The 10,466-nt window shown below is 35.0% G+C and overlaps 1 pseudogene; it reads right to left on the bottom strand.

Moving 5' to 3' along the window:
• Positions 1–7,413: 7,413 nt before the first annotated feature.
• On the bottom strand, positions 7,414–7,912 carry LOC118717764 (annotated as a pseudogene).
• Between the last annotated feature and the right edge of the window lie 2,554 nt (positions 7,913–10,466).

Below are 10,466 nucleotides of genomic sequence, written 5' to 3'. Positions count from 1 at the left end.
ACTGAATTACTGCCCTAAATGCCTTATTTCCAAATATAGTCACAGTACTTGATTAGCACCTCAATATAAGAATTTTGAGAGAACACAATTCAGTCTATAACCAACCTGGACTAATCTAACTATCTCTAAGGTAATGGTACCAGTTGGAGAATGATGTTTGAGTTTCATTTTACCCAAAATCTTAGAGGATAGGTATAAATCAGGAAGGGTGAACTCAATTAGAACAAATACATAGAATATTTTCAGTGTTGGGGAGATTAAGATCAGATGGTTATGATAGATAATGCCACTGAAGAACAGATCTGGCAAATAGGCTAAAGATAATGGACTAGTATGAGCTGGCTATTCTGTGTAACAGAAAGACTAATGTTAAGTTTTCCTAAGGGTCTTCCAAAAGAGGAGACCTTTAGTCTTGGGAGAGGCAAGGGCTTCTGTGCCAAGTTAAGGAATAATTTGTTTTTGATCTTGTCTGATATAGAAGCTGGCTGTATTTTTGGCCGTGCCATCATCTGAGGGCTAAGTTTTTAAAAATGTCTAGGAAAATATAATACTTCTCTGCAAATGTGAATGCAAATGAACCCTATTGCTGGCTAATTTCCATCAGAGGAAATAGTTACATATTCAAAATATCTATGGGTAGACACTTAAAATTATCATTGCTATTAAACGGCAGTTTATACTCCAGCTCTTGTTTGAACTAAAGAGGATATCCAGTCTCTATACTTAGAGAATAATAGTCTCGTAGGCCCCCTTATTTAATAGGAAGAAAAGAGGTTTGGGGAGATAGAAATAAAAGCAATTTTAGAAATCAACTATGTCTTGGGGATAATTGCTATTATGTTCAATTGAGTGGAAGTTGTGTGTATGTGTGTGTTTGTTCACTTGGTGTGCAGTTCATTTTTAATCCTTCTACTATGTACACAGACTATATTTGGTGTGAGTGTGTGTGTGTGTGTGTGTGTGTGTGTGTGAGAGAGAGAGAGAGAGAGAGAGAGAGAGAGAGAGAGAGAGAGAGAGAGAGAGAGAGAGAGGGAGAGAGAATATGAGGAAAAAAATGAAATCAATGTACCACTAGCATTATTTATAAATTTATCTTTGATAATATAGTTAGAAAAGTAAGACAAACCCAGCAATCAGTTTTCTTTCTTGTAGCCAGGTTTGTGTTACAAAGGACAAAGATTTTCTGATATACAAATGGAAATCCATGTATCATGCCCCTTGCAAACATAAGCCTGGATGTTGTACATATGTCCCAAATTAATTCTGAAGCAATTTCAGACCCAGATTTGTGTTAATACATTTAGCAAGTAATTAGTTGCCCATTCATTCATGAGCAGCATACGTATTCTTGCAACACCTCATGGTCCTTTTCAACAAAGTGCCGTATCTAAGATAGAAGGGGTATAAAATATGTGGGGTAAGATGAGAAGACAAATCAAAGACAGAAAGTTACATATTAGTTGTAGAAGAACATTAGTCATAGAAATGGGATTTACAAAGAAAACACTTTGCTTCCCTTTACCTTTTCACACACAAAAAGGTGAAGTTGTGAATCGGAGCCGCATCAGTGGGCACTGTAGCATTTTATGATTCCAGTTTAGTATAATGTTTTCTCTCTTGGACATTATAATTTTTCTTCCATTTGTAAAGTGCTTTATAGTTTTCTAAGCAGTTTCACATAGAGTAGTTCATTTGTGGAACTAATAGCATTTACATGGGATAACAATATTCTAATAGAATTGTGCAATTTGCATAATGAGTTTAACTTGTTATTAAAATGAATGTCACTTAGATAAGATTGAGGGAGGACCCATACTGGTCAACAGTCTTGAAACAAGAGCTGACCATTCTGATTTATAAGAGGAAGGGGTCCCTGTGCCTTTCTTCTGGCTTCTTGATTCTCTTCCTTTATCTGGGGGCAGTCTGGTCTTTGTCTCTATTTTCAGTTAACACAGAGGGTGACTTAGGGCAGGGAAAGTGGAATTCAAAGAGCTTAAATTTTTCCTCTGTACCTACTAAGGTTACAAGAAATATATGTGTTTATTTTTTTATTTGTTTGCATATAATTTGTAAAAAAAAAAAAAAAAAGCTAAAATTAAGATCCAAATTAACATAGGTGGCCACTTCTTAGGAACTGAAAAAGGTTTGGAAATATTTATGCAGAGGTGAACACAATCCTGAAGCTGTGTTTAGGGTGAGCCAATTGCCTTATGCCCTATTAAAATGCAACTCTAGTTTTAGCATAGAGGGAATATACATTACAGTACCCACTGTTGAATTACTCTGTCTATTCCTTATCTCCTCTGCTCTAACATTGATGGAGGCCTGATTTTCCACTTCCAGAGCTTCATGCCCCCTTAAGGTATTTATGGGAACAATGAAGAATCACCTAGAATGGGATAATTAATTGGATAGTTATCAATTTTGAGGTATTCTTGGAAAAAGGAATTTGAGAATCTGGGACCACAAAGAGGAAATGGGGGAGAGGGAGGTGAGGAATAAAATTATTTTGAGAAAATATGGTCCTGAATAAATGTTTTAATATTTTCAGAGGAAGGCTAAAGATGCAAAGATAACCTGTCCCCATGCCACATTTTCTTGAAGAGTTGTGACACAGAGTCCTTGTTTTCATTCTCATTCTTTCTCCCTTATGAACACATCCCCTGCATGACTCAGCTAAAACCTGCATGACCCAGACTCTCATTCAACTTGTTTTTTATCAGCCAACTGTTTTTTTCAATATGGTTAGAATTTCTGACCACTAATTACTTTAGAGAATAATAGTTACATGCTAAAGGTGGAGGGGAAAATGATGGAAAGAATCTGAGATACTGATGCTCTGTTGAAGACCTCTTGTGCACACCTATTATTCCAGCCACTGCTAATTGAGGAGCTTTATTCAAGTACCTCTCCTTTCCTGATCCATAGAATCTTTTATCTTTTGCCTTTATGGGTCACTGGTAGGAACTTCTTTGTCTCTTAGGGTAGTACACGAGGAGAGGTAACACATCTTGGGACTACCATGAATGCTTACCAATGGGGTTTGGGGGACAATAGAGCCATGCATTACTCCTTTTATCTGTCACCAGGTCCTGGAATGTATTTCATAAAGCATCTTCAATAGCCCATGCTATGCTCTAATAGGTCACCCATGGTAGTAGTAAAGCAACTTAGTATTGGCATTCCCTTCTCACATACAGATACCTGTACCCTGTAGTCCTCTTCTGTTTACAAATAAACTATTTATGAATTAACATTTGCCTCAGATTGCTCTTTCCAGAGGTTCTAGGCTTTGACAAATAAAATCATGAGTCATTAAACCAGTCCTGAATTTCTTAACTCTGAACTTTTCCTTTTTTAACCAGAGAGTTGTCAGCTCAAGAATTTCTATTTGGTTGTTTTGTATTTATTTTTTAATATGTTATTTTAGAGTAGTTTTAAGTTCATAGCAAAATTGAGAAGGTACAGGGATTTCCCATATATGCCCTGCCCTCGCCCACTTGCATAGCCTCTTCCATTAACGGCATCCTCCACTAGAATGGTATATTTGTTACCAGTGATTTGCCTACTTTGGCACATCATAATTGCCCATGGTTCATAGTTTACCTTAGAATTCATTTTTGTTGTTGTACATTCCATGGGTTTGGACAAATGTATAAAAACATATCTGGATTTCATGAGAACAGTTTCTACTGACTGGCTTATTTTTGTATACGGGCCATACTTCCCTGTTTCTTTGCATCCCTCATAATTATTTTTGTTGAAAAGGAAAAAAAATTCCAAAATATATTTAAATAATATAATGTACCAACCCTGGATGGAAATCAGATTTTCCCTCATTATCTCTAGATTTTATAGTTGCCACTGTTACTTTGTAGCTATTTTTTATTTGTTTGTTTAAAACTTTTCTTGACTAAGTCTGTACTATCCTGTTGTTATTTTTTGTTGTTGTTGTTGTTTGTTTGTTTTTTCATATGTAGCCACTGAAATATCTACATGGTTAGTTTCTTAGCTAGCCTATTAAACAAATTATACTGAGAACAACTTAAATGTCTCGAACCAATAATTTCATGAGAAGCAGGTAGTTTTAGAGGATGTGTTCTGAGTATAGTGAAGTAAAGAAAAAACTTGAAAGTCGGGGTTTCCAGGGAACTTTCAGACAAGTAACAAGAGGACATCTCTGTGTGGATGGAACTTTTGAGGAGGTCCAAATCTGCTCTGTCCATGCTAGTGGCTGCTAGACTACTGGTTTTTATGCCTCATCTGATTGTGAGACCTTTTGTTTCCCAAGGATTCTGTGGGTCTGGAGAGAGAGTGACTGGGAAATGACAAGTTAAAAGGCAACAAAAATAATGCTATTTTTTTCTTAAATAAACACTTCTTAGTTGCAAGGTTTTGGTGAATTGCTAAAATTGTGGAAATTTTTTTTTCTTTGATTATTTTTTATATTTTGCCAATGCTCTCACTATTCTTATAGAAGAGTGGTGTTTTAGAGGTTCTTACTCTGTTATTCCTGTTGCTTTTGCCTCCAGAATTCTGCCTTAATTCAAGAATGTAGGGGAAATCAAGATATTCTCAGAAGAAGGAAAAATTAAGAGAATTTGCCGCAGGTACATTTTAGACATTTCTACTCCTCTTGAGTTTCCTAAATTATTTTTGTCAGAATGTGATTTTCAATGTATGTAGAGAAAACATGTTAAAAAACAATATATGAGTATAATGAATGTGGGAGGATACAGATATATAAAGGGAGGTAATGTTTCTACACTTTATTCCTGTGGGTAAAATGATGGCAACAGTAGACTGATAAAGTATGTATATATAATGCAACACTAAAAAAGATATATAGGTTAAGTTCAAAATCATTGTATGTAAATCAAAATAGATTTACAAAAATGTGCAATTATTCCATAAAAAGACAGGAAAAATAAATCAGTGAAACATAAACTGAGGCAACAAATAGAAAAACACACACAAAAAAAAGAGTCATACTTAAGCCATATGTTGATAATTACATACAAAAAAAGGTTTAGCCCCAGCTGGTTTGGCTTAGTGGATAGAGCATCAGCCTGCGGACTGAAGGGTCCTGGGTTTGATTCCGGTCAAGGGCACATTTCTGGGTTGCAGGCTCGATCCCTGATGGGGAGTGTGCATGGGGCAGCTGATCAATGATTCTCTCTCATCATTGATGTTTCTATCTCTCTCTTCCTCTCCCTTCCTCTCTGAAATCAATAAAAATATTTTTTAAGAAGGATTAAATACACTAATTAAAAGGTAAAGATTGTCTGGGTGGATTTAAAAAATTACCTAGTGATATGTTGTCTACAAGAAAGTTACTTCAAATATAATAATATAGGCATATTGAAAGTAAAAGGATAGAAAAAAACATACCATGCAAATATTAATAAAAAGAAAACAGTTGTGGTTATATTAATATTATGTAAAGTAGACTTTGGAGCAAAGAAAAGACCAGGAAGATTCTATACTGATTAATTAATCAGTACAAGAAGATATAGTAATCCTAAATATGTATGCTCTGAACAACAGAGCTGATAATATATGGGGCAAAACTGACAGAACTGAAAGGAAAAGTAAACCAACTTACAATTACTAGTATAATTGAAAATTTCAATTTCCCTCCTTCAGCCATTGATAAAACAATGAGACAGAAAAGTCTGTAACATTATAGATTATTTCACAGAATTGATTTGACATTTACAGAACATTTCACCCAAAACAACAGAATACACTTACTTTTTAAGTGCTAATGGAACATGTACCATGATAGACCATGTCTTGGGCCATAAAACAAACCTTAACACATTTTAAAGAACTGAAAACATACAAATTGTGTTCTTTGACCACAGAGCAATTAAAGGAGTAATCAATAGCAGAATTATAATGGGCTAATCACCAAACTACTTGGAACCTGAACAACGCACTTCTCAATAATTCAGGGGTCAAGAAGGAAATCTCAAGGGGTATTAAAGAATTACATTGAACTGAATGAAAATGAAAAACAACATATTCAAATTTGTGATACACAGATGGAGTAGTGCTGAGAGGGAAGTTTAAGCAGCAAATGAGTACGTTATAATATAAAAAGTCTCAACTCAATAATTTAAGCTTCCACCTAAGGAAGAAGAAAAAAGAGCAAAATAAATTGAAAAAAAGAAAGAAGGAAATTAATTATTAAAGAAAAAAAAGAAATAAGATAAATTGAAAGTATTAAAACAATAGACATGGTTAAAACAAAGAGCTGATTCTTGGAAAAGATCAATGTAATTGATAATGCTTTAACAATGTTGACAAACAAAAAAGGATGAAGACATAATTTACCAATACTGAGAATAAAATAGGATATATCAAAGTAGCAGATTTTAAAAGGACAAGAAAAGAATAATCTGAATAGCTCTCTATATAAACGTTGGACAACTTAGATGAGCTTAGCTGATCAATTAATCAAAAATGAAAAACAATACACTCAACATACAACAGATAATTTAAATAGTTCTATAACTATTTATAAACTTGAATTTTGTAAAGTAAAATATTCTGGAAAAAAAAATCTTATAACAATTATGTATGTTTCGAGGTGGGCACTAGAAATATCTAGGGGAACACTTTGTAAAGTGTATGATTGTCTAACCGCTATGTTGTACACCTGGAACTAATACAAAACAATATTGACTGTAAACTGTAATTGAAAAAAAACACTAAAAGTTCTGTAAGTGAAAAGTAAAATAAAATCTTCTGAAAAAGGATTCTCCAGGCCCAGATGGTTTCACTGAAGAAGTCTACTAAACTTTTAAAGAAGAATTAGCACAGATCCTACACAATGTCTCATGGGAAGAGAAAGAGGAGGAAACATTTCTAAGTCACTTTATGAAACTGGTCTTAACCTGGTATCAAAGGCAAAAACAGTACTATGAAAAACTTTAAAGTAGAGTTTATCAATGATATTGGCAACTGTTTCTTTGAAAAGTCATATGTGTATATATAGTCTGTGTATTGTAATTTGGCAGTATGATTAGGAAAAGAGTGGTACTACATAAATATCTGAATTGTGAAAGGAGATATAATTACAGATATGAAGGATCTTTAAGTATAAAAAGAGAATACCATTAGCATAGTTAAGGCAAACTTATTAATATATAGGGGTGGGAGAAATGCCAGGGGAAAATCTCCTGCCTTCATTCCTTCCTTCCTTTCTCTTTATTTTGCTGCTAAAAAGCTTTTTTGTTTCATTTGGTCCTACGCATAGGTAAGGGCTTCAGGTGGTTAAAATAATGACTAGTAGTTTCAGGAAGAGGCTCAGATAAAAGCCCTGACACCAGGGGAATGCAGAAAGGTCTCTGGTCTCCAAAGGCTCCTGGTGCTGCTTGAGGGTGAACCTTTTAAATGATATCCTTGTCAGCTCAGCCTGGGGCCAGCCAGCCTGCGGAGGTGAGTCAGGTGTTGCCCATCTTCTTGATGAGTTTCACCTCCTCACCCTGGAAGACACAGACGACTGTCTGCGTGGGTAGAACCCAGGGCATGCAGCCATGAAAGGGCCTGGTTCAGGTTCCTCTCCAAGGCCAAGGTGACTTCCTTGGCGACCTGAGTATTTCCCACTCATCTTGGAAAGCTTTCGCATGTCCCGAGAGAGAAAGCGGCCACTGCGCTGGTTTTGCAACTTTAAGAGACGCTCCGTGCCCTGTGCTTCTTCTTCACTAACTCACAGAAGTGGCCCACACCCTGGAGAACCATATCCTCATGGTCTGATAGAAGCCCAGAGAGAGGTAGGTGTAGAAGGCCCACGGATGCAGGTTGGCCAGGGGGTTGACCACAGCCTCCACTTCGGTGGAATAATTCTGACGAATTTGGGAGCTCATGGTTGTTCGGCAACGAATTAAAGTGGGGAAAAACAAAACCGGTGTGTTGGCTCGTCTCAGAGGTGGTTCTGGAGGTGGTGACTGGATAAGACGCCAAAGAGTGGTCAGAGTCTGGAAATAGGAGCGTTCCTGGGTCCGTTCCATCCAAACACTGTTAAAGCAAGAGACGGGTAGACATGGGACCCCTAAGGGCACTGCCTCAGCTTTTTTATACGTCAAGAATTTATGCTCCAATCTATAGTGCTGTCACTAAAAGTAAATATTAAAAGTAAATTATATCAAGATAATAAAAGGGAAAAATAAAAATTTTTCAAAACTTCAGTTAATTCAAAATTAGGCAAAAATGAGAACAATTCAGAGAAGGAGCTGGACACACATAGCAAATAGCATTCTATTTTGACATACTTCTATAAATTAACTGATAAAACCCATCAGAGAATAAAACAGGAAGAAGATGGGATAGAGAATATTTGAACAACACAATTAACAAACATGATGTGACTGATACAGATATAGAAAATTTCATCCAACATCTGCAGAATACAAATTCATATGAGGTGCACATGGAACATTAACCAAAATAGATTATCCATTGATTCACATAGAAAGTCTAAACAAATTTCAAAGGACTGTAGTCATGCTGAGTATGTCTCTGATCACAGAGCAAATTAAGCAAGAAAACAAGAGCAAAAAGATAATGAGTACATTTCCATATGTTTGGATATTAAGAAGTATACTTCTAAATAGATTTTGAGTCAGAAAAGAAATTACAGATGAAATTAAAAAATGTATGAGTGATTGAGCAAAAAAGAGAGAGAGAGAGAGAGAGAGAGAAGGGGGGGGGGAATGCTCATGGAAATGGACAACTGTGTGGTGATTGCTGGGGGAGGAGGGGTACCAGGAGGTGGAGGGAGTATAGAGGGATAAATGGTGATTAAAGAAGACTTGACTTGAGGTGGTGAACACACACTACAGATGCAGATGATATGTTGTGGAATTGTGGACCTGAAACCTGTATACTTTTGTTAACCAGTGTCACCTCAATAAATTCAATAAAAAGGAGAAAAAATATATGAGTGATGCCCAGCCGGCATGGCTCAGTGGTTGAGTATTGACTGATGAACCAAGAGGTCAGGTTTGATGCCAGGATTGTGGGCTCCATTCCCAGTAGGGGACGTGCAGGAGGCAACTGATTAATGATTCTCTCTCATCATTGATATTTCTATTTCCCTTTTCCTCCTTTCCTCTCTGAAATCAATAAAAATATATTTTACAAATATGAATGATAATGAAAATGCAACCTACAGATTGCAGCTAAGGAGATTTAGAGGAATGGTTATATATATATAGATGCATATAGAATAAAATAAAATTTAAAAATAACCTGAGCATCCATTTTACAGAAATTAGGACAAAAAATGAGTATGAAACTAAAAAAAAGAAGAAAGAAAGAAAATTATAAATACAACAGAAATTAAAGAAGTAGAAAACAAATACAAAATTATCATTCTTTGAAATGTTAATGAAATTACTAACTTCAGTTTTTGAATAAAACTGATGAGGGAAAGAGAAAGAAAATAATCAAAATCAGGAATATATAAAGGACATTGCTACAGCTCTTACAAACAATATTGTGCTTATATTATGAATAACTAAATGCTAGACATTTGAAAATATAATTAAATGAGCAATTTTCTTACAAAAATGAGAATAATAAGATATAGAAAAATTAAATATATGTACTGTAACTGTTAAAATGACTTTTTCATTAAAAGCCTACTACTGAAAAATAATATACTCCATGGCCAGATGGCTTCATGAGTGAATCAGTTATTTAAGGAAAAAAATCATGATGATCTTATATATCCTTCTCCTGAGTATAGAAAACAAAACAAAATTAGGAGCACTTCCAAATGAATTTATGTGTTGTGCATAAGCTCTGTACCAAAACTGACAAAATGTATAGAAAAGTAAAAATGATATCATTATTATCATAAAAATATGAAAGAATTAGGTGATTAGAATTAATAAGTGTGTATAACAAAAATTAAAAAAAAAATTACATATTTCTAGCCCTAGGTGGTTTGGCTCAATGGATAGAGCATTGGTCTGTGGACTGAAGGGTCCAAGGTTTGATTCCGGCCAAGGGCACATGCCTGGGTTTCAGGCTTAATTCCCAGTAAGGGATGTGCAGAGGGTAGCCAATCAATGATTTTCTCTGATCATTGATGTTTCTATCTCTCTCCCTCTCCCTTTCCCTTCCTTTCTAAAACCAATAAAATATATTAAAAATCCTTATTTCCATATGTGATCCTCAGAAAATTACAGGAAATTAAAATACATCACAAGATATTTCAATACATACAATAATTGCTCACAGCAATTGCAATGGAGCATTTAATTTGAGCATGTGTAGGGAAATGTGAATTGTTATACACTATTAGTAATTTAAATGTATATATGTATTATATATTTATCAATTTGTAAGTTTCTATCAAAATTCTCATAGACTTTGACTTAGAAATTTTTCTTTTTAGTATGCACTCTTGATCAAATGCTTGCAACAACACAAGGAAGTAGGTAAAAGGTTTT

Source organism: Pipistrellus kuhlii, unplaced genomic scaffold, assembly GCF_014108245.1.
Source record: "Pipistrellus kuhlii isolate mPipKuh1 unplaced genomic scaffold, mPipKuh1.p scaffold_m20_p_13, whole genome shotgun sequence".
Classification (NCBI taxonomy): domain Eukaryota; kingdom Metazoa; phylum Chordata; class Mammalia; order Chiroptera; family Vespertilionidae; genus Pipistrellus; species Pipistrellus kuhlii.
The sequence above is the reverse complement of the archived record's forward strand: the minus strand, read 5'-3'. Positions and strand labels throughout refer to the sequence as shown.